General features: G+C 44.3%; 1 long non-coding RNA gene across 1 annotated transcript in view; it reads right to left on the reverse strand.

The window, feature by feature from the left end:
• Window positions 1-25,501, reverse strand: part of LOC148135611 (uncharacterized) — a 34,771-nt gene that overhangs the window by 5,323 nt on the left and 3,947 nt on the right. The window contains exons 2-4 of the long non-coding RNA XR_015755308.1: window positions 20,518-20,588; window positions 11,247-11,358; window positions 3,220-3,346 (exon numbers count right to left, since the gene is read on the reverse strand). This is a non-coding gene — a long non-coding RNA (uncharacterized LOC148135611). The remainder of the gene's footprint in view (window positions 1-3,219; window positions 3,347-11,246; window positions 11,359-20,517; window positions 20,589-25,501) is intronic.

The raw sequence follows: 25,501 nt of genomic DNA on the forward strand, positions 1-25,501 counted from the left end.
GTGTGTTCACAGCTTGGATGGGAGGGATTTGTTCAGTGTGTTCAAGAAAACTGACTCAATCAGGATGTAACTGGCCCGACTGGAGAAAAGGATAAAACCTGACCTCCCTTCGGGAAACAAGGGAGAGAAAGGGGCTGAAGAGTTTGTGGGGCAGGACTTCTGCAAAGTCACCACAATTCTATTAGTTTGAAAATAGCGATGGAAAAGGGCAGGCCTCGTCCACAAGTTAAAGATCAAAACGGGCCTTGCCCCAGTCCAGAAGGTATTAGGCAAGACTGTCCAAAAATTGATTCGTGGAGGCTATTTGCAAGTAAAGGAATGTCGGGCAAGTGGGACACTTTCAAAAGAGAGATAAATTAATATTTCAGGGCCAGCATATTCCTGTTAGCGTGAAGAACAATGCCGACACAAGTGGGATACACTGGATGACTGGGGATATTGAGGCTCTGGTCAAAGCAAAAGGGGGCACATGTCCTCTATAGCCAGCTGGATTAAGTCAATCCCTTGAAGAACATTGTGGGTGTGGTAATACTCTTAAGAGGGAAACCATGAGGGCCTAAAGGGGAACTGACAGAGCTTTGGCATAGAAGGTTCAGGAAAATCCAGAGAGATTCTAAAAGTATATTAACAATAGAAGATTAACTTGGGACAGAATGTGACCCCTTAAAGTCATCTATGTGTGAACCCACAGGAAATGGGTGAGATCTAAAACAAACACTTCACGTCAGAACTTACTGTGGAAAACACAGTGGGGAAGCAGGGAAATAAACTGTGATATTTTCAAACGAGTCCACATTGGAGAACAGGAGGTGCTGAAGGTTTTCAAACACATGAAAATTAGACAACTGCCTGGGAACCAATCAAGTATATCCCAGGACATTGGGGTAAGTTAGGGAAGAAACTTACAATGATATTTCTATCACTGACAGCCACGGGTGGTGAGTTGGGAGCCTGGAGGTTGCCTAATGTTGTGCCAGCATTTAGGAAAGGCTGCGATGGAAAGCCAGGGACATCAACACCAATTAGCTTGATGTCAGTGGTGCAAATGTTGTTGGAAGCAATTCTGCAGGACAGGACTTGCATGAATGTGGAAAGGCAACACTTGATTAGGGAGAGTCAGCACAGCTTTGTGCATCCAAAGTCATGTCTCTCAAATTTGATAGAGTTTGTTGACGAGGTGACCAAGAAGATGGATGAAGGCAGAGCAATAGACGTTGTCTATCCTGACTTCAGCAAGGCCTTAGACAGGGTTTAGCGTGGTGCACTGGTTCGTAAGGTTAGATCACATGGGATCAGGGAGAGCAAGACAAATGGACACAAAATGGGCTTGACTGTAGGAGACAGAGGATGCTGAGAGAGGGTTGTTGTGCAGACTGGGGGCCTCTGACCAGCGGTGTACCATAAGCATTGGTGCTGGGGTCACGCATGTGCATTATTGACATAAACAAGAATATATAAATTATTGTTAGTAAGTTTGTGGATAGTAAAATAAGTGTTATAGTGGGCAGTGAATGCAATTATCAAAGGTGCTCTTAACCAACTGAGCCAGTGGGTCAAGAAATGAAAGATGGAGCAGAATTCAGGTGTTGGATGTTGTTAAGATAAACCAGGGACGACTAACACAATTAATGGCAGAGCTCTGGACAGTGTTGTCGAACGGAGAGAGACCAAGGAATGCAGTTACATTGTTCCTTGGAAGTGGTGTCACAGGTGGACAGGATGGGGAAAGCAACATTTGGCACACTGGCCCTCATGGGTCACAGCATTGAGTACATCATGATACGGCTGTTTCAGACATTGCTGGGACACTAGTTGGGGTACTGTGTAGAATTGTGATCCTCCTGCTTTAGGAAGCATATTCTGAAACTGTAAATGGAGCAAAGATTGACGAAGATATTACTGATACTGGAGCGTTTGACAGAAACAGAGAGGCTGGAAAGCAACATGGGTGGAATGAGATAGATTTGGCAGATAAGGTTAAGGCGAACCCAAAGAGATTCTACAGAATGCAAGTACAAAAAAGCTACTAGAGAGACAATAGGGCTCCTCAAAGATCAATAAGGCCATCCATGCCTGGAACCACAGGAGATGGGCACGACCCGAAATCAATATTTCATGTCAGAACATACCGTGGACAAAGACTAGGAAACAAAAGGAAATAAATAGTGATGTCTTGAAAAGAGTCCCCATTACAGAAGAGGTGGTGCTGGAGGTCTTAGCAAACAAAGGTAGAGAAAGCCCAAGGTCCTGAACAAGTGTATTCCAGAACATTGCGGCAAAGTCGCAGTGGGGACCGTGGCAGAGATATTTGTATCATTATCCTGCATATTTCCATTGGGTGTAGGTGGCTTAGGGGTGACCTTATAAATGTTTATAAAAACATGAGGGGTATACGTAGGGTGAATAGTGAAGGTCTCTACAGCAGGGTAGGGGAATCCATAACTAGAGAGCAAAAATATGAGGTGGGAGAGGAAATACATAAAAGCGACCAGAGGAGCAAATTTCCACACAGAGAATGGTGCACATATTGAATGAGCTGCCGCTGAAGTGGTAGAGAAAAGTACAATTGCCTCATGGAAAAGACATTTGGGCAGGTACATGGAGAGGAGAAGGTTTGACGGGATCAGGACCAAATGCAGGCAAATGCAACTCGATCAAGAACCGTGCTCAGCGTGGACTAGTTGGATGGAAGGAACCGTTTCTGTTCTGCATGGCTCTTTCTCCAGTTATTGGAGGGGGAGACTACTGAGATAAGGCATGTTGTAGGCATTGAAGCAAGTTACAGAGATAGAGATGGTAGTCTGGAATGCAGTATATTTCAAATATGTAGAGGGACTATCGGGACGGGAGGAGGTTACAGGGACAGGAACTGTTATAGGAGTTAAAAATTATTGAAGGCACTGGTCCACGAGACATGGTATATATACAGTTGGGGAACACAGAGCAGAAAGATCTCAGGCAGCATTCCCACACACTCATGAGAAACCTGCTTTCCCCTCTGTTATACTGATGTTCGCTAAGACAGCACAGGCCTGGATTGATAATTGTGACACTCCCGATACTGTCTCAATGCAACAAAACTTACAGTAGGGCTGGTGATTCACCTGGGGCGTGTCTGTACTCTGCTCCCCCTCCAATACTGTATTGTGTCATGTCTTGTTATCCGATGTTTGGAGCCCTCTCATAGCTCCGTGCTCTGTGCACTGTAAGTGATCTTACCTCACTGCAGGATTTATTGAAGGCTCCAGATTTCCCTGCCCTTTGTCTCTCTGGCTGACCAACCATCTTCATTGTGGTGATGGATGAGACATTGGGAATTCTATTGAATCAGGAGCTTCCTGATTACCTGCAGGAGACAGAGAAATAGACAGGATGGGAAATTAGACTAACGTAGTGAGGATTACACATGGAGACTGGCAGTAATTCCCACAGAGATCTGGAAAATCCCAGTCTCCATTCCTGGCCTGTGCTGTTGCGTCTCTCTGGAGTGGAGAATTCTGTAGGCTCAGGATCTGGAGCAGCTGTAAGAGAGAGAGACACTGACAGAGGCAGAAATTGGACCCACACAGTGAGGGATATCACTTGGAGAGATACTGAGTGATATCACCAGAGTGCAGGAAGGTATCAGGATCAAACAATCATGAAAGAAAAACATGTTTGTCTCCATGGTGCACTGGCATCAGTGTTCAGGGATGAATAGCCTGTGAGCAGGCGAAGTGATGGCCTAGTGGTGTTATTGCTAGAGCATGTATCCCAAACCTCAGCTAATGTTCGGGGGAGGAAGGTTGAATTTGAAATAAGTTATTTTAAAAATAGTAATTGTCAATCCATTACTGATGTACAATAAATCCAAAAACTTTGCCTTTCAAGAAAGACATCTGCCCATCCTCACGTGGTCTGCATGACATATCCACAGCAAACATTTCCCTCTCAATAACCCTTGAAATGGTCGAGCAAGTTACTCAGCTCAAGGGTAGCTAGGGCTGGGCAAGAAAGTTTGGTCAGCCAGTGACACCCATAACCCATACTTGATTTTTTTTAAAAATTCATTCCGATGGTCCCACCTGCCCAATCATGTCGATAGGTTTATGGACAGGGCTTTAAACTGACAGAGAAGATGCAGGGACAGGAGTCAGGTGAAAGGAGCTTTCCAAATCCAAAGAGAAAAGGTGATGCATCAGAACAGCATGGGAATGTGGCTGAAGACAAGCAGAAAGGAACAGGATGGGACAGAGTTTAACTAAAACTATACATCAGTGAATCGATTTGTGACAGGAAATTGTGGGAAAGAGTAAGTTGTTTTTTTTAATGGACAAAGTCACTTCAATAAGGTGGATGGACTTGTGACACAGAGGTGAAAGAGATTTAAACACCAGAGATATGTGGTTACAGTGCGAACAAAAGATGGAAATTAAATACTCAATATTTCACAAGCTTGCAGAAACTCAGGCAAAATGGGCAACACTAAAAATAATGGATAACAAAGGCATTACAGAGAAAGCATTTGGTCTCAGATCATGAAGTAGAGTCAGTTTGAAGGTAAATTCTGGCTACTACTTGCCAAGGACACAAGGAGCAGAAGAGAGTTAGTCACCTAACAGCATTTCACTGCTCATCACTGCAATAAACAGGAACTCATTGGAACTTTTAATAAAGGTATTGTGATAATTTAGTGAAACTTCAATATTCATATAATTTTGACAATCATACTGACAAGAGTGATATTCGAAGAGATTGTAGAATTTTTTTCAGTTTTTCTTTAAATAACCAATTGTGCAACTGGTTAAGGACATAACTATCTCAGACCGACTGTTGCGTGATGAAACTTAGTGAATGAGTACTGTGACCTGGGGATATCCTCCGGGAAATTGTGATAAAGTGCAGTTTAAATAAACATAAAGTTTTAAAGTGAATCACAGAAAGGACAAGCTACAACTAGAAACAAAAACAGACAATTACATGAGTTTGAGAGGAGAACTGACCAAGATAAACAGGCGAAACATACTGAAACATGTGTCTGTAAATGAACAGAGGAAAACATTTGAAGGAACAGTGTAAAATATTCAACAAAAGGACATTCCATTGAAACATCAAAACCTCAGCAAGAAATTCCCTCCCATCCCTCATTAAGGACAAAATGGATCATATTAGACTATGAGGCTTAGAAGATCACTACAAAGTACTTAAAATCCTGAAATGAGAGAGAGTTTAACCAGTAAGTATTAGAGGGATTGCGAAGGGTCTGCTAGCATGAAAAAGGCAGTGGGAAGGGGAATCATTGTCAGGGCTTAATGACACGATATGAACAGGGAGAGGTGAAGGTGCTGGAGGTGGTGAGAGTGTTACAGAGAGTGTTCAGAGCCTGAACGATGTTACAAAGCCAGTACGGATTGCTGCAGATGGAGGTGTGCTCAGAGGTAGGGAGGGACATCTGCATTTTTATTTATTCATGCATGGGATGTGGGGGTCACTGATTGGACCAGTATTCTTTGCCCCCACTGCTAATTGCCCAGAGTGCAGATCAGAGTCGGCTATATTGCTGTGGGTCTGGATTGACGTGGAGGCCAGACCAGGTTAGAATGTCAGATGTCCTTCACTAAAGGAGGTAAGTGAACCTAATGAGTTCTTCCAACTGATCAACAATGCTTTTATGGTGGCCGCACCAATGTCTTGTTCAGACAACATGAACTGTGTACCTGCATCCCTGGGTCACTGATTGACAACACGACCCAGGGCCCAAACATTTACTGTCCAAGTCCCACCTGGTTTGTCTCATCAAAATGAAGCACTTCACCTTTATCTAATTAAACTCCATCTGCTATTCTTCAGCCCACTATCCCAGCAGTACTGTTCATCCTGATGTATCACAGATAACCTTCTTCACTGTCCAGTTTACCACCAATGTCAGTATCATCCAAAAACCTTACTTACCATGAAACTAATATTCCCATCCAAACCATTTATCCAAATGACAAACAACAGGGGACCCACTACACCCCTGGTCCCATGCCTCCAGTCAGAAAAACAACATGTATCCCATCACCCTGTCTCCAACCATCAAGGCAACTGTGTAACCAGTTCACTAGCTTCTCCTGAATGCCATATCCTTTTACACTGATCTGAGCTTATTACCCAGTTTACCATACAGAACGTAGAACACAGAACAGTTCAACCCACGGCCCTTCGGCCATGATGCCACGCCAACCTTTTATCCGACTGTAAGATCAAACGAACCTACATACCCTTCGTTTTACTGCCACCATGTGTGTATTAAATGTATTATCCATGAGTGTATTAAATGTCCCTAATGTATCTGACTCTCCTACCACCGCTGGCCGTGCATTCCACACCCCCCACACAAACTTTGTGTAAATAACCTGCATCTGAAATCTCTCCTTAACCGTCCACCATGTATGCCATGATATAAAGAAGTCTCTACTATTCACTCTCTCTGTGCCTCACATCATCTTGTTCACCTCTACCAACTCGCCCCTCACCCTTCTTCACTCCAATGAGAAAAGCCGAACCTCCCTCAACCTTTCTTCATAAGACATGCGCTCCAGCACAGGCAGCATCCTGGTAAATCTCCAATTTACCCTCCCTAAGCTTCCACTGCCTTCCTGTAATGAGGGGATGAGAACTGAACATAACATCACAAGTGGGGTCTAACTCGGGCTCTATAGAGTTGCAGAATAACTTCACGGCTATAAAACTCAATCCCCCATCAACTGAAAGCCAACACAACATATTCCTTCATTACAACCCTATCAGCTTGGGTGGCAACTTTGAGGGATCGATGGACGTGGAACCCAAGATCCCTCTGTTTCACAACACAGCCAAGTATTCTGCCTTTAACCCTGTATTCTGCATTCAAGTTCGGCCTTCCAAAATGAATCATTTCACACTTTTCCAGATTGAGCTCCATCTGCCAATTCTCAGCCCAGCTCTGCATCCTGTCAATACCCTGCTGCAACCTACAACAGACCTCCACACTATCCACCACTCCACCAACCTCCATGTCATTGACAAAATTACTAACCCATTCTTCCACACCCACATCCGAATCGTTTATAAAAAAACACAAATAGCAGAGGTCCTTCAACTGATACCTGCAGAACACCACTGTTCACCGAGGTCCATACTGAATGCTTCTCATCTATCACCATCCTCTGTCTTCCATGAGCCAGGAATTCTGTATCCAGACAGGTTTCCTGTATCCCATGCCTCTGTACTTTCTGAATGAGCCACAAAGGATTCAATAAGATTTGTGAGGGAGAGACCTGTCCCTTACAAAGCCACGCTGACTATCTCTAATCAAACTATAGTTTTCTACAGAGTCATAAATCCAGTCTCTCAGAGTCCTCTCCAATAAATTGAATACCACAGACATAAGAAAGTGAAGTCTGTAATTCCCAGGATTATCCCTATTCCCTTTCTTGAACAAAGAAGTAACATTTGCTACCCTCCAATCATCTGGTACCAAAGGTGCAGCAATCGTTTCCTGTAGTAACTTTGGGCATATCCCGTCTGGTCCAACAGACTTATCTATCTTTATGTTTTACACAAATCTTAGCACATCCTCCTTCTTAGCATCCACCTGTTTATATATATCAGTCCTTTTCACGCTGTCCTCACAAATGACAAGGTGCCTCACAGTAGTGAATACTGAAGCACAGTATGCATTAAGGATCTTCCCTAACCCCTGTCACTCCAGGCACATGTTCCCTCCAATATCCCTGACCGGCCCTACCCTCACTCTGACCATCCTCTTGTTCCTCACATAAGTGGAGAATGCCTTACGGTTTTCCTTAATCTTTCCCAAAAAGCTTTTGCATGTCCCATTCTAGCTGTCCTAAGTCAATTTTTCAGTTCTTTCCTGGCTACCTTCAGAGAGTCTCCAGAGTGTGGAAACAGGCCATTTGGCCCAACAACTCCATATGGACCTTCTGAAGAACATCCCGCCGAAAACCATTCCCCCACCCTATTACTCTCCATTTACCCTGACTAATGTGTCAATCCTGCACTTCCCTGAACACTGGGTAATATAGCATGGCTGAATCACCTAATCTACACATCTCTGAACGGTGGGTGGAACCTGGGGCACCTGGAGGAACCCCACGCAGACATGGGGAGAACGTGTAAACTCCACACAGACAATCGCCTGGGACTGGAATTGAAAGCGGGTCACTGGTGCTATAAGGCAGCCATGCTAACCACTGAGCCATCGTGCCGCCCCCATGTAACCCTATAGAGATCTAACGATCCTAGTGTCCTCAACCTTATGGAAGCGTCGTTGTTCCTCTGGACGAGATATCGTACATCCCTTGGAACCTAATCAAAAGCTTTGCTGAAGTCCATGTAGACAATATTGACTGCTCCGCCTTCATCTATCTCTTGGCCACCTCTTCGAAGAGTCAATTCGGTTTGTGAAACACGGTTTCCCACTCACAAAGCCATGCTGACTATCTCTAATCAGCCTTTGCCTTTCCAAATATATGTAGCTCCTTTCTCTCAAAACCTCCTCCAACAACTTACCCAGCACTGGGCTCACTGGACTGTAATTTCCTGGCTTTTCACTGCAGCCCTTACAGCATTAACCACCCTCCAGTCTTCCGGCACCTCACTGTGTCTGTTGATAATATAAATATCTCTGTTCGCGACACTGCAATCTCTTCCCTAGCTTCCCACAGTGTTCTAGAATAAACCTAATGAGCTACTGAGGATTGCTCTACCTTTATTTGTTTTAAGATTCCAGCACTTTCTCTTCTCTGTTGAGGATTCTTTCCAAGACATCACTATTTATTGCCTCAAGCTCCCGATCCTCCATGTCTTTCTACATAGTAAATTCAGACAAGATTTTTTTTTTGTTTAAGATCTCACCCATCTCCTCAGGTTCCACACATAGGCGACCTTATTGATATTGAAGGGGCCCTATTCTCTTCCAAGTTATTCTTTAGACCTTACTGAAACGTGCATCAAGGCTTCTGAAAATTCATATAGTACATTTCCCCCATACCACCACATCCCCACACCCTTAGCTATTCTGCCATTCACATTCACACCAACAAATCCAACAGGCTCAAAAACACATTCTCCTTTATAAAATGTGTTTCTAAGGTTTCAGTTATTTTTTTATTGATAGGTCCTTTCTCACACCTTTCAGCATGCTCCTGACTTACTGTCAGGCTAACACTATTTGGTTTCAGACAGGCAGCAGAAAGGGTTGAGGGAGTTCTTGTTTATCAATCTGAAAAAGGTAGCTTACAGAGTCATCAGGTAATAGAGAAGACTAATCAAATGCTGCGACTTATTACAAAGGGAATGGAGCCTAAAAATAGGAAGGTCTTGCTAAAACTATACGAGATATAAGTCAGACCACACCCAGAATACTATGAACAGTGTGAGTGCCCGAAGAAAAGATATGCTTACATTGGAGGCAGGTCAGAGAAGGGTCCCTTGGTTGGTCCTGGGAATGGATGAATTTCCCAATAAGGGATGGAGTAGGTTGAGGTTGAACCCATTGAAGTTTAGAAAACATGAGAGAAAAAGTGAATGTAAGATTCAAGATTCAGAAGAGCTTTGATCAGGTAGATGCTGGAAAGTAGGAAATTAGAAAGTACAGCACAGCAATAGGCCCTTCGGCCCACCATGGCTGTGTCGACCATGATGATATTCTCAACACATGCCATCTGCCCCCACATGGTCCATATCCCTCCAATCTCTGTCTGTTCAATGACGTTATTGAAAACCATCTAGTATACAATCCAGGATCCTAGCACTGATACTCATTAGTTATCTCGTGCGGATGGAGACCACTGTCACACACAGATACTGTACTGCCCTTGCTGCAAGTATATTCAGTGTCCTGACTGTAGCCATATTTGCATTCCTATCACTGGTTGGTCCCTATAAAAGAATTCCGCCCAATGATTGCTGCTGTTTGTTCATTCCCAGCTCCATCCAAATCGCCTCCAAATTTTGACTTCAGTTCCACGTGGCAATTTCATTACTGCACTAACCTCATCCTTTCTTCACACCTTGTTGCCTTTTTGCCTAGCCTGCCTCGATCCCAACAATCCTTCAATATTCCCTTCCCAGCGATGGTCATTCTGCAGCTACATCTCCGGAATGATGGTTCCATCATATCTGTTCACTGTCATTCCATCTCCCTTATGTCGAATGCAGGGAGTCATTCCTCAGCAGTGGGGGGGAGGGGGTGTGGGGGTGGGGGTTGAAAATAATGGTACAGATTACAGGAGATATGGAGGCTTACAGTAGCTCGAGGATATTAGCGTTAAACAGAGTTACATCTTGTCAAGAATGTCAGAAGGTCAAAGGGGTTTGGGTAATTGGAGGAATTTATAGAGCTAGAGGGAGCTGGATTAGCTTCTGGAGATAGGGATAGGGATGGATAAAAGGAGAGGCAGGCAGACTGAGAGGCACAAACAGGGGGTGTTTCAGGGAGAAGATTATTGTGTGTACTAACAGAGATATGGAAGGTTATAGCGACTGAACACGTTCACAGATATAAGAAGGCTTCCAGGTTCAGGAAGACTACATAGATAGGAAGGCAATGGAGAATGCCAGGTTACTGGTATGGAGACAGTTACACAGATGGGGAGGGTTGCACAAATTGGAAGAGGTTCCTGTGGTCAGGCGGGTTGGTGGGGACAGGGTGAAGTTTATATAGATTAAGACTGAAGGTTTGGAGAACGATAAGGAAGTTCTGATTTTTTCACAGAAAGGAAGGGTTGTAGGAGCTGGAGAAGTTTACCCAGATAGGGACGGATGGAGAGGTTTAAGGCAAATGCATTGACATAGAGAGTGGTGTTGTTAGGAGGGGCTCACAGGGACAGACAAGACTGTGGGGTTTACAGGGATGAAGGAATTTAGTATCCACTGGCGAAGTTTTGGGATTAGGGTGCTAGGGATTGGAGAACCTGACACAAACAGAAGGCATTGTGTGGACGAGAGAAGCTTCCAAACAGAGGAAGGATTATCGGGACTGGAGGATATTACAGAGATCACTACTACAATATGGGCCAGGATTGATGCTTGGGACTTCTGTGCTGTCTCAGTGAGGACCAGTACAGCAAAGGTGAAAGCAGGACCGTTACTCGATGGTGGGAATGAAGCCTAGAATGTTGCTGTTCATTGCCCAGCTCTGTATCTATGTCTTGTCTTCCGTGTCTGAATACAGAAAGCCACAAACTCCTCCATGTGCTGTTTACTGTGAGTGATCTTACCGGCTGCAGGATTTACTGAAGGCTCCAGACCTCGCTCTCCATCTCTCTCTGGCTAACCAAGCATCTTCAACGAGGTGATGAAAGAGACAGGATTTAGCAACCTCCTGATTACCTGCATGAGAGAGAAATAGACAGAATGGAAAATTAGACTGATGCAGTGAGGATGGCTCATATAGAGTAGGAGAAAGTGAGAACTGCAGATGCTGGAGATCAGAGCTGAAAATGTGTTGCTGGAAAAGCGCAGCAGGTCAGGCAGCATCCAGGGAACAGGAGATTCCTGAAGAAGGGCTTATGCCCGAAACGTCGATTCTCCTGTTCTCTGGATGCTACCTGACTCGCTGCGCTTTTCCAGCAACACACTTTCAGCTCATGTAGAGTAGAACTGAGTCCAGCAGAGATCACAAAAATCCTAGTCTCTGTCCCTGGTCTGTGCTATTGTTGATCAGAGGATTATTTTGGCTCAGGATCTCAGACCAGCTGCAAGAGTGAGAGAAGCTGACAAAGGCAGCAATTAGATCCACACAGTGAGGGATACCACATGGAGAGATAATGAGTGCTATCACCAGAGTGCAGGAAAGTGTCAGGATCAAACAACGGTCATGGTGAAAGGGTTTCGATTCATGGTGCACGGGGATCAGTACTCAGTGACGGGTGAACTACGAGTGGGACAGCTGATGACCTCAGGTTATTCTCACCAGACTGTTCATCCAGAATTTAATGCCGGTGTCAGCTAAACCCATCTAACTGCTTAATAGCCTTTAAGGAAGGAAATCGGTTATCGACAGCAGGTCTGGCCTACATGTGACTCCAGTCGCAGAGCAACGCGGTTGATTCTCCACTGCCCCCTGAAATGACCTGGCAAGCAACTCAGCTCAAGTGCAGCTTGGAGGTGGACATGAAATGCTGGCCAGAAAGAGACAGCAACATCTCACGAGTGAATTGAAAACAACCATGCTGGGAGCAGTGTCCTGGCCAATCGTGTCAGTTGGTTTATGGACAGGGCTTTAAACTGACAGAGAGAATGTGGAGAAAAGTTCAGGTGAAAGGAGCTTTCCAAATCCAAAGAGAAAAAGTGAAGCATCGGAACAGCATGGGAATGTGGCTGAAGACAAGCAGAAAGGAACAGGATGGGACAGAGTTTAACTATAACTTTACATCAGTGAATTAGGCTGTGACAGGCAATTCTGGGAAAAAGTTAGTTTCAATATTCTTTCTTTGGAATAGACGAAGCATCTGCATTAAGATAATAGACTTGTGACACAGATTAAATAATATTCGGTCACCAGAAAAATGTGGTTACAGGAGAAACAAAAGGTGGAACATAAATATTCTATTGTACACATCCTTGAGGGGTGTCAGGGAGTGCAGGATGGGTAGCCCTGACAGTAATGGGTAACAAAGGCATTACAGAGAAAGCATTTGGCCTCAGATGATGCAGCTGAATCAGTGTGAATGCAGATTATGAGGAATGCACGTCAAAAACACAAGCAGGAGAGAACAATTTTTAGGCTGCCTAACAATATTTCATTGCTCAACACTGTTACACATTCCAATGAATTCTTGTGTAATGCAAAGGCACTGTGATAATTTTGGGAGACTTCCATCTTTGTCTAAAATGATATTCTCCGAACTCCTCTCCGAATGGTTGTGTCAGTGTTTCTTTGAACAACACATTGAGTAAATGGCCAGGGATGTGACTGTCTCAGATCGATCATTGGGTGATGAAGCTGAGTGAAGAAGTAATGTCACACTGAGATATCGTCTGGGAAATTGTGGTATAGTGGAATTCAAAGAGATGAAGAACTTTAAAGTGACCATAAAGCACATCCTACAATCACAACCAAAGCCATTGATATGTATTTGAGAGGGGAACTGGCCAAGGTAAACAGGGGAAACAGGGAAGTGTGTGACTGGTAATGGACAGTGGAAAACATTTACAGTCATAGAGATGTACAGCACAGAAACAGGGCCTTCGGTGTCCAACTCGTACACGCCACCCACATATCCTAACATAATATCATCTTATTTGCCAACACTTGGCCCAAAACCCCCTCAACCCTTCCTGTTCGTATACCCATCCAGATGCCTTTTAAATGCAATAATTGTACTAGTCTCCACCACTTCCTCTGGCAGTTCATTCCATACATGCATCACCCTCTGCCTTTTGTATCTTTCTCCTCTCACCCTGAAGCTAGGCTGTTCAGTTGTGGACTCCACTACCTCAGGGAAAAGCCCTTCTTTGTTAAACCTATCCATGCCTCTCATGATTTTATAAATCTCTGTATGGTCACCCATCAGCCTCAAATACCCCAGCCCATTTAACCTCTTGCTGTAGCTCAAATCTTCCAATCCTGGCAACATCCTTGTAAATCTTTTCTGAAACCTTTAAATTTACACAACATCCTTCCGATAGGAAGGAGACAAGTATTGCACGCAATATTCCAAAAGTGACTTATCCAATGTCCTGTACAGCCAGAACGTGACGTCCTAACTCCTCTACTCAATGCTCTGATCAGTAAACGCAAACATACCAAACACCTTCTTCACTATCCTATCTACCTGCAACTCCACTTTCAAGGAGCCATGAACCTGCACTCCAAAGTTTCTTTGTTCAGCAACACTCCCCAGGAACATACCATTAAGTGCATAAGTCCTGCTGGGATTCGCTTTCTCAAAATGCAGCACCTCACATTTATCTAAATTAAACTCCATCTACCACACCTCAGCCCATTGACCCACCCGATCCAGATCTGAGGTAACATTCTTCGCTATCATAACACCTCCAATTTTGGTGTCATCTGCAAACTTACTAACTACACTTCCTATGTTCACATCCAAATCATTTATATAAATAACAAAAATAGTGGACCCAGCACCGATCCTTGTGGTACTCCACTGGTTACACGTCTCCAGTCTGAAAAACACCATCACCACCCTCTGTCTTCTAGCTTCAAACCAGTTCTGGAACCAAATGGCTGGTTTTCCCTGTATTCCCTGAGATTTAACCTTGCTCACTAATTTCCCATGTGGAAACTTTGCGAACACCTTACTCAAGTCCATATCGCTCACATTGACTGCTCTGCTCTCATCAATCCTTTTTGTTATTTCTTCAAAAACCTCAATTCAATTTCTTGAGACATGATTTCCCACACAAAAAGCAATGCTGACTATCCCTAATTAGACACTGCCTTTCCAAATACATGCAAATCATGATTCCCTCCTTGAACGTGCCCACCACTGATGTCAGGCGAACCGGTCTGTAGTTCCCTGGCTTTTCCTTACCATCTTGTTTAAATAGTGGCACCACACTAGCCAACCTCCAGTCTTCTGGCATCTCACCTGGGACTATCGATGATACAAATATTTCAGCAAGGGGCCCAGCAATCACTTCCCTAGCTTCCCACAGAGTTCAAGGGTACACCTGATCAGATCCTGGTAATGTCCGAGGGAATGCAGGTCCATAGCTCCTCGAAAGTAGGGCCTACAGGTGTTCATGGAGATGGGGAGATTGGAAGGGATGGAGCAGTTTAGAGGTGAAGGATGTTGGTAGGATGGGGAGTTTCACACAGACAGCAGTGGTTTTGGTGAATGGAGCAGCTTATAGAAATCAAGACGGTTTTATAGATTAGAAGAACACACAGCTATGTGGAGTGCAGTCGCGAGTGAAGATGTTTATAGTTAAAGAAAGAATAAAGTTCTGCAGGTTATTTCGATATAGAGGATGTGGAGTCGGACATTTTTTACCAGGAGGAAAGGACAGTAATTTTGGTTAGAGACAGTTTCACGGATAAGGGAGCATTAGTAACCTCCTGCAGTTTTGTCAAATTGGGATGGGTTGTCGGGGAGGGTGACGTTTCCACAGATAGGGGTGTAAGAGCTGGAGAAGGTTATGGAGATGAGTGGCGAGATGGAGAGACTGGAACAGCTTGCATTGACAGGGTAGGAGATAGCCACGGGAGGATGTTACACATATAGTGAGTCTTTTCGGAAGTGAATCAGATAGTCACAGGCATTGGAGTGAGTTCTACAGATCAGGAGTGCTGCACGGACCTGAGAGGATTGTACGGTTTCCACAGATTGATTGTATCTTTCGGACTGGAAAAAGATACAAATAGCTTAAAGTCAATGTATGCTGCTTTCTTTTTCCTGAACAGAGCCTCAAGATCTCTCATCAGCCAGGGATCTCTGAACCTGCCAGATTCTCCCTTCACTCAAACACACTGGCCTTGGATTCCTGAGATCACACTTTTAAAAGCCTCCCATTTGTCAGTCATTCCTTTTCCTTCAAACAGACTCACCCAATCGATGGTAATCATAATGTGGAGGAGACGTTGTTGGAATGGGGTGGACAATGTTTAAAATCACACAACACCAGGTTCCAGTCCAGCAGGTTTATTCGGAGGCACTAGGTTTCAGAGCACTGTGTGTTCATCAGGTGGTTGTGGAGGACAATCATAGGGCTCAGAATTTATAGCAACAGGATAGCAGTGTCATGGAATGTAATATCAAACACATTTAGTTTCAGCCTTTCATCTTTTAGGATGATCATCTGCGCTTCGAAAGCTAGTGCTTCAAAATAAACCAGTTGGACTATAACCTGGTGTTGTGTGATTTTTAATTCACCCAATCTACCTCTGCTCGATCCTGCCTAATGGCCCCAAATCTGGCCCTGCTCCAATTTCACACCGTAATCTGTCAATCTGTCTAATCTTTTTCCATAACAATGTTAAAACGAAGACAGTTGTGGTCACTGGACCCAAAGGATAGGCCAGGTAATTACAGAGCAGACAGTCTGACAGCAGGGGGAGGGAGATTATTGGGAACAATTCTGAGGGACAGTTTGAATCAATAACTGGAAAGGCAGGAAGCAATTAGGGATAGTCAGCATGGATTTGGCAAAGGAAGATCCTGTCTGATGAATTCAGTGGAGTTTTCTTTGAAATTACGATTAAAAATATTGATGAGGGCAGTGCAGATGATGTGGGTTCCTTGGAGTTCATTAAGGCCTTTGACAAGGTCCCACATGGAAGGCTGGTCCTAAAGGGAAGATCCCATGGGATCCAAGGTACGTTGGTAAATTGGCTCCGCAATTGGTGGAGGGTTGGTTTTGTGATTGAAAGCCTTTGTCCAGCGGGTGTACCACAGGGATCTGTGCAGGAACCATCGCTGTTTATTATGTACATTCATGAGTTGGATGTGATAGCAGAAGGTTTACAGATGACATGAAGGGTGAGGGTGTTGTCCACAGTGAGGGGGATGGTCTCAGGCTAGAGTCTGAAGGCTGAGGTTGGGACTGAATTTCAAAGAGTCATTTCAATCGATAAGGCAGGCAAGAGCACAGCAGGCAATGAGGGAAAACCGATCAATTAAACTGCACTTACTTTGATGTAAAAGGCCTGACAGATAAGGCAGATGAGCGCATGGCATGGATGGGAACACGGGACTGAAATATCACAGGTATTACAGAACAACAGCTGAGGGAGGGACAGGACCAGCAGCTCAATGTTCCAGGGACAGATGCTAGAGGAAGGACAGAACAGGAAACAAAAGTGGAGGGAGAGTGGAGTTCTTGATTAGTGAAAAAAATCACTGCAGCACTTAGAGAGGGTTTGCCTGGGGATCGCCCAGTGAAATTCTCTTAGTGGAACTGAGAAATAAGAATGAGTCATCACTTTGATATGACTGTAGTACAGGCCTCCAATAGTCAACGGGGAATAGAGCAGCAAATATATCAGGAGATCTCAGATATCTAAGAATAATAGGGTTGTAATGGTCAGGGATTTTAACTTTCCATAACTAGACTGGGACTGCCATAATGTATACAGCTTAGATAGGAAGAATTCGTTCAGGATGTTCAAGAAAACTGTCTCAGTCAATATGGAAATGGCCTGACTGCAGAAAGGGATAAAACCTGACCTCCCCTTGGGAAACAAAAGTAGGGACTGGGACTGAAGTGTCTGTCGGGGAGCACTGTGGCAGAATTACCACAATTCTATCAGTTTGAACATAAATGTCACGTCAGAACTTACTGTGGAGAAACTCTGGGGAAGTCAGGGAAATAAACAGTGATGTCTTCACAAGAGTCCACATTGGCGAACAGGAGGTGCTGAAAGTATTAAAACGCATAAAAAGTAGACAACTCTCTCGGAACTAATCAGGTATATCCCATGACATTTGGGGGGGGGGGGGGGGGGGAGGGGAGTTAGGGAACAAAATTGCGGGGCCCCTTAGAGAGATATTTCGATCAAAGACAGCTACAGGTATTGAGCTGGGAGTCTGGAGGGTGACTAATGCTGTGTCAGTATTTAAGAAAGGCTGCGAGGGAAATCCAGGGGCCAAAAGACCAATTAGTTGATGTCAGTGGTGCGAATGTTGTTGGAAGCGATTCTGTAGGGCAGGAGTTACATACATTTGGAAAGGCAAGGATTTATTAGGGATAGTCAGCACAGCTTTGTGTGTACAAAGTAGTGTCTCGCAAACTTGATTGAGTTTGCGAAGAGGTGATTAAGAAGATAGATGAAGACAGAGCAGTAGACATTGTCTATCCTGACTTCAGCAAGGCCTTTGACAGGGTTTAGTGTGGTGCACTGGTTAATAAGGTTAGATCACATGGAATCAGGGAGAGCGAGACAAATGGACACAAAATGGGCTTGACAGTAAGAGACAGAGGGTAGTGGGAGAGAGTTGTTGTGTGGACTGGAAGCTCTGACCAGCGGTGTGCCACAAGGATAGGTGCTTGGCCCACATGTGCATTATTTACATAAACGAGAATATAGGAATCATCGTTAGTAAACAAAATAAGTGTTACAGTGGGGAGTGAAGACAGTTATCGAAGAGGCTCTTGATCAACTGGACAAGTGGGTCAAGGAATGAAAGATGGATTTTAATTAATGGATTTTGTTAAGACAAAACCGGGATGACTAATACTGTTAATGGTAGGGCCCTGTTCAATGCTGTCGAACAGACAGTGAGACCAAGGGGTGCAGTGACATTGTTCCTTGTCAGTGGTGTCACAGGTGGACAGGATGGTGAAAGCGGATTGGGTACACTTGCCCTCATGGGGTCAGAGCATTGAGCTGGTACATCATGGTACGGCTGTACAAGACATTGCTGGGTCCCCAGTTGGAGTACTGTGTAGAATCCTGATTTTCCCGATTTAGGAAGCATTTTCTGAAACTGTACACGGAGCAAAGATTAATGAAGATGTTACTGATACTGGAGGGTTTGACTTCCAAGGATAGGGTGGATAAGCTGGAAAGCACAACAGTGGGAATGAGATAGTTTTGGCAGATAAGGTTAAGGAGAATGCAAGGAGATTCTACAGCATACAAGTACAAAAAAACAACTAGAGAGACAATAAGGCCCCTCAGGTGATGGGCGAGACCCTAAATGAATATTTCATGTCAGAACGTACTGTGGACAAAGACTAGGAAACAAAGGGAAAGAAACAGTGATGGCTTGTAGAGAGTCCCCATTATAGGAGAGATGGTGCTGGAGGTCTTAGAACACAAATGTAGAAAAAGCCCAAGGTCCTGAACAACTGTATCCCAGAACATTGTAGTAAAGTAGTGGCAGGGACACGAACAGAAATATTTATATCATTGTCCTTCGTATTTCCATTGGGCGTAGGTGGCTGAGGGGTGACCTTATAAAGTATTATAAAACCATGAGGGGTACAGGTAAGGTGAATAGTGAAGGTCTCTACCCCAGGCTAAGGGAGTCCATAACTAGAGGGCAGAAATTTGAGGTGGGAGAGGGAAGGCTTAAAAGGGATCAGAGGAGAACATTTTTCACAGAGAGCATGGTGCACAAATTGAATTAGCTGCCAGGGGAAGTGATGGAGAGAAGCACAATGACAACATGGAAAAGACATTTGGGTGAATACATGGAGAGGAGAAGGTTTGAAGGGATACGGGCCAATTGCAGGGAAACGCGACTCGTTCAGGAAACGTGTTCAGCATCGACTAGTTGGATCAAAGCAAAGGTTCTGTTTCCGTGCTGCATGACTGTGTCATTTGAGGAGGAGACGACCGAGATAAGGCATGTTGTAGACACTGAAGCAAGTTACAGAGATAGGGATGGTAGGCTGGAATGCAGTACATTTCAAATATGTGGACGGACTATAGGGAAGGGAGGAGGTTACAGGGTCAGGAACTGTTATAGGAGTTAAAAATTATTGAAGACACAGGTCCATGCGACATGCTATAGATACAATTCTGGAGAGGGAAATACAGAAGAGAAATCCCAGGCAGCATTCCCACCCTCTCTTGGGAAGCCTGCTTTCCCCTCTGTTGCACTGATGCTCACTAAGACAGCACAGGCCTGGATTGGTAACTGTGACACTTCCGGTACTGTCTGAGTACAACAAAACTTACAGCAGGGGTGGTGATTAAGCCTGAGGTTTGTCTGTACTCTACTCCCCCTCCAGCACTGTATCTATGTCATGTCTTGTTAGCCGATATATGGAGCCCTCTCATTGCTCTCTGCTCTGTGCACGTTGAGTGATCTTACCCCACTGCAGGATTTATTGAAGGCTCCAGATCTCCCTGCCCATGGTCTCTCTGGCTGACAAACCATCTTCAATGTGGTGATGGACGAGACACCCAGCAGCTGTGAAATCTATTGAGTCAGGACCTTCCTGAGTACCTACAGGAGACAGACAAATAGACAGAATTGGAAATTATACTGATGTAGTGAGAGTTACACATGGAGAATGGTCCTGAGTAAAACAGAGATCTGGAAAATCCCAGACTCCATCCTTGCTGCGTCTCTCTGGAGTGGAGAATTCTGTTGACTCATGATCTGAAGTAACTATAAGAGCTAGGGGAATTGACAGAGGCAGCAATTAGATCCACACAGTGAGGGATACCACATGGAGAGAGATACTGTGTGATATCACCAGAGTGCTGGAAGGTATCAGGCTCAAACAATCGTGTCGGAAGGTCTCAGAATCAATCAATTGTGTGAGAAGAAGGGGTTCTGCTTCATGATGGTATAACTGGTCAGGAATGAGCAACCAGTGAGAGGCGAAGTGATGGCCTAGTGGTATTATTGCTAGAGCATGTATTTAAAACCTCAGCTAATGTTCAGGGGAGACATGTTTGAATCCCACCATCAGAAATGGGGGAATTTGAAAACAATACTTTTAAAGATAATAATTAATAATCCATAAATAAATATGAGACAATTGCTGATGTACAAAAAATACAAACATTTGTCATTTCGAGAAGGACATCTGCCTATCCTCACGTGGTCTGCACAAAATACTCACAGCAAAGTGTTTGTCTCTCAATGACCCTCTGAAATGGCCGAGCAAGTTACTCAGTTCAAGGGAAGCTAGGGCTGGGAAAGAAAGGCAGATCAGACAGAGATACCAATATCCCATGAGTTAATAAAAACAATCCCGTTGCACTGGGTTCCCCTGGAAATGTGCTGGGACCAGTGTCCTGGCCAATCATGTCGTTAGGTTTATAGACAGGACTGTAAACTGACTGAGAGGATGCAGGGACAGGGTTCAGGTGAAAGGAGCTTTCCAAATCCAAATAGAATAGATGAAGCAATGGTACAGCATGGAGATGTGCCTGAAGACAAGCAGAAAGGAACGGGATGGGAAAAAGTTTTGTTAAAACTGTACATCAGTGAATCGGTTTGTGACAGGAAATTGTGGGGAAGAGAAAGTTATGTTTTGTTTGGAATGGACAAAGTCGCTGCAATAGGGTAGATGGATTTGAGATACAGAGATAAAAGAGATTTAGATAACAGTGAGACATGGTTCCAGGGTGAACAAAAGGTGGAACACAAATATTCAATGGTTCACAACCTTGTGCAAACTCAGGCAAAATGGGTAACGCTAACAATAATGGATAACAAAGGCATTACAGAGAAAGCATTTGGCCGCAGACCATGAAGTACAGTCAGTCTGAATGTAAATTCTGGCTACTACTTGCCAAGGACACAAGCAGCAGGACAGTTTTAGCCACCGAACAGCATTTCATTGCTCATCACTGCAATAAACAGGAATCAATTAGAATTTTTAATAAAAGCATTGTGATAATTTTGGGAAATTTCAATATTCCCAAAATCTGGGACATTCACACTGACAAGAGCAATATTGGAAGAGGAGTTCAGAATTTTTTTTTCAGTGTTTCTTTGAATAACACATTGTGCAACTGGCGAGGGACATAACTATCTCAGAGCGACCGTTGTGTGATGAAACTTAGTGAATGAGTAATGTCACCCGGAGAGATCCTCTGGGAAATTATGAGAAAGTGCAGTTTAAAGAAATATATAGCTTTAAAGTGAATCACAGAAAGGACAAGCTACAACTAGAAACAAAAACAGCCAATTACATGGGTTTGAGATGAGAACTGACCAAGGTAAAGAGGCGAAACAGACTGAAATATGTGTCTGTAAATGAACAGTGGAAAACATTTGAAGGAACAGTGTAAAATATTCAACAAAAGAACATTCGATTGAAATAGACAAAACTTCAGCAAGAAATTCCCTCCCATCTCTCATTAAGGACAAAATGGATCATATTAGATTATGAGGCTTAGAAGATCACTACAAAGTACTTAAAATCCTGAAGTGAAAGAGTGTTTTAGGAGTATGTTTAAAAGGGATTGCAGCGTGTCTGCTAGCAGGAAGAAGGCAGTGGGAAGGGGAATAATTGTCAGGGCTTAATGACACGATACGAACAGGGAGAGGTGAAGGTGCTGGAGGTGGTGAGAGTGTTACAGAGAGTGTTCAGGGCCTGAACGGTGTTACAAAGCCAGTACGGATTGCTGCAGCTGGAGGGGTTTGCAGAGGTAGGGAGGGACATATAATTTTTTATTTATTCATGCATGGGATGTGGGGGTCACTGATTGGACCAGTATTCTTTGCCCCCACTGCTAATTGCCCAGAGGGCAGATCAGGGTCGGCTATATTGCTGTGGATCTGGATTCACGTGGAGGCCAGACCAGGTTAGAATGTCAGATGTCCTTCAGTAAAGGAGGTAAGTGAATCTAATGAGTTCTTCCTGCTGATCAACAATGGTTTCATGGTGGTCTTGCCAATGTCTTGTACAGATACAACATGACATCCTTCTCCTACTTTCAATGCTCTCCCCAATGAAGGTAACCACCCCAAACGCCTGCTTCACCAGCCTGTCTACCTGTGACACCACACTCAAAGAACTGTCTACCTGCATCCCTGGGTCACTGACTGACATCACTACCCAGGGCCCGAACATTAACTGGACAAGTCCCACCCTGGTTTGTTTCACCAAAATGGAACATTTTACATTTATCTAATTAAACTCCATCTGCTATTCTTCAGCCCACTATCCCAGCAGTACTGTTCATCCAGTTGTATCACAGATAACCTTCTTCACTGTCCACTTTACCAGCAATTTCAGTGCCACCCAGAAAACTTACTTACCACAAAACCAATATTCCCATCCAAACCATTTATCCAAATGACAAACAACAGTGGCCCACTACACCGCTGGTCACATGCCTCCGGTGAGAAAAACAAAATGTCTCTCATCACCCTCTGTCTCCTACCATCAAGCCCAATTTTGTAACCAGTTCCCACGCTCCTCCTGAATGCCATATCCTTTTACATTGATCTGAGCTTATTACCCAGTTTACCATACAGACACAGAACACAGAACAGTGCAGCACAAGACCCTTCGGCCATGATGCCATGCCAACCCTTTATCTGACTGTATGATCAAACTAACCGACGTACCCTTCATTTTATTATCATCCATGTGCCTATCCAGAAGTATATTAAATGTCCCGAATGCATCTAATTTTACTGCCACCACTGGCAATGCATTCCACTCACCCACCACTCATTATGTAACGAACCTACCTCTGAAATCTCCCCTTAACCATCCGAGAATCACCTGAAAATTATACCCCCTTGTAATAGCTGTTTATGTCAGGGTAAAAAATGGCTCTCACTATTCACTCTCTCTTTGCCTCTCATCATCGTCTTCACCTCTACCAAGTCACCCCTCAGCCTTCTTTACTCCAATGAGAAAAGCCTTAGCTCCCTCAACCTTTCTTCATAAGACATGCTCTCCAGTACAGGCAGCATCCTGGTAAATCTCCTCTTTACCCTCTCTAAAGCTTCCACATCCTTCATGTAATGAGGGGTCCAGAACTGAACACAATATTCCAAGTGGGATCTAACCAGGGCTCTATAGAGTTGCATCATAACTTCATGGCTTTAAAACTCAATCCCCCAGCTAATGAAATCCAGCACAATATATTCCTGCTTAACAAGCCTGTCAGCTTGTGTGGCAACTTTCAGGGATCTATGGGCTTGGAACCCAAGATCCCTCTGTTCCTCCACATTGCCAAGGATCCTACCTTTAACCATGTATTATGCATTCAAATTCAGTCTTCCAAAATGAATGACTTCATATTTTTGCAGATTCAACTCCATCTGCCACTTCGCAGCCCAGCTCTGCATTCTGTCATTGCCCAGCTGCAACCTACAATAGCCCTCCACATTCTCAGCCATTCCACCAACCTTCGTGTCATTGCCAAACTTACTAACCCACTTTTCCACTCACACATCCAAGTCATTTATAAAACCACAAAGAGCGGAGGGTCCTGTAACCTCTCCCTACAGAAAACCACTGGACACTGAGCTGCAGGGTGAGTGCTTTGCATTCATCATCACCCTCGATCTTTTATGAGCCAGGAATTCTGTATCCAGATAGACAGGTTTCCCTGTATCCCATGTCTCTATACTTTCTGAATGAGCCATAAAAGTGATTTGTCACATTGCCAAAGGACTCAATAAGATTTGTAAGGCATGACCTGCCCCTTACAAAGCCATGCTGACTACTTCTAATCAAACTATGGTTTTCCAAGGAATTATAAATCCTGTCTCAGAATCCTCTCCAATAATCTGCACACCACAGATATAAGACTGACAGGTCTGAAATTCCCAGCGTTATCCATATTCCCTTTCCTGAACAAGGGAATAACATTTGCCGCCCTCCAACCATCTGGTACAACTCAGTGGTCAGTGAGGGCACAAAGGTCATTGCCAAGTGCACAGCAATCTCTTCCCTCATTTCGTGTAGTAACTTTGGACACATCCCGTCTGGTCCAATAGACTTATCTATCCTTATGTTTTACACAATACTCAGCACATCCTCATTCTTAACATCAACCTGTTCACATATATCAGCCTGTTTCACGCTGTCCTCACAAATAACAAAGGTCCCTCTCAGGAGTGAATACTGAAGCACAGTATGCATTAAGGAAATCCACTACCTCCTCCGACTTCAGGTACAAGTTCCCTCCACTATCCTGATCGGCACTACCCCCACTCTGGCCATACTCTTGTTCCTCACATAAGTGGAGAATGCCTTACGGTTTTCCTTAATCCTTCCCAATAATGCTTTTTCATGCCCCCTTCTAGCTGTCCTAAGTCCATTAATCAGTTCCTTCCTGGTACCTTCAGAGAGTCCCTACATTGTGGAAACAGGCCATTTGGCCCAATGCCTCCATATCAACCCTCCAAACTGTACACCAACCAGAACCATTCTCCCAACCTAATTCTCTCCATTTGTCCTGGCTAATTCGCCAAACCTACACATCCGTGAACACTATGGGTAATTTAGCTTGGCTGAGTCACCTGACATGCACATCCTTGGGCTGTGGGCAAAACTGGAATACCTAGGGGAACCACACGCAGACACGGGGAGAATGGGCAAACTCCACACAGACAGTCGCCTGAGGCTGGAACCGAAATGGAGTCCGTGGTGCTATGGGGTAGCAGTGCTAACCACTGTGCCGTCGTGCTGCTCCATGTTACCCTCTCGGAACCTGTCTGACCCTTGCTTCCTCAACCTGAAATAAGCTTCCTTCTTCCTCTTGACTAGATGTTCTACATCCCTTCTAACCCAGTTAAATGCTTTGCTGAAGTCCATGTGGCCAACGTTGACTTTCCATCTCTTGGCCACCTCCTCAAAGAGTCAATCCAGTGTGTAAAACACAGTTTCCCACTCACAAAGCCATGCTGACTATCTCTAATCAGCCCTTGTCTTTCCAAATATACGTAGCTCCTTTCTCTCAGAATCTCCTCCAACAACTTCCCCATCACTGGGCTCACTGGGCTGTAGTTTCCTGGCTTTTCACTGCAGCCCTTAAGTGACGGACCAGCATTATCCTCCCTCCAGTCTTCCGACACCTCACTGTGTCTGTTGATAATATAAATATCTCTGTTCGGGACACTGCAATCTCTTC

Source organism: Chiloscyllium plagiosum, unplaced genomic scaffold, assembly GCF_037043375.1.
Source record: "Chiloscyllium plagiosum isolate Xiang-an unplaced genomic scaffold, Cpla_swu_hap1 HiC_scaffold_49, whole genome shotgun sequence".
NCBI classification, from domain to species: Eukaryota; Metazoa; Chordata; class Chondrichthyes; order Orectolobiformes; family Hemiscylliidae; genus Chiloscyllium; species Chiloscyllium plagiosum.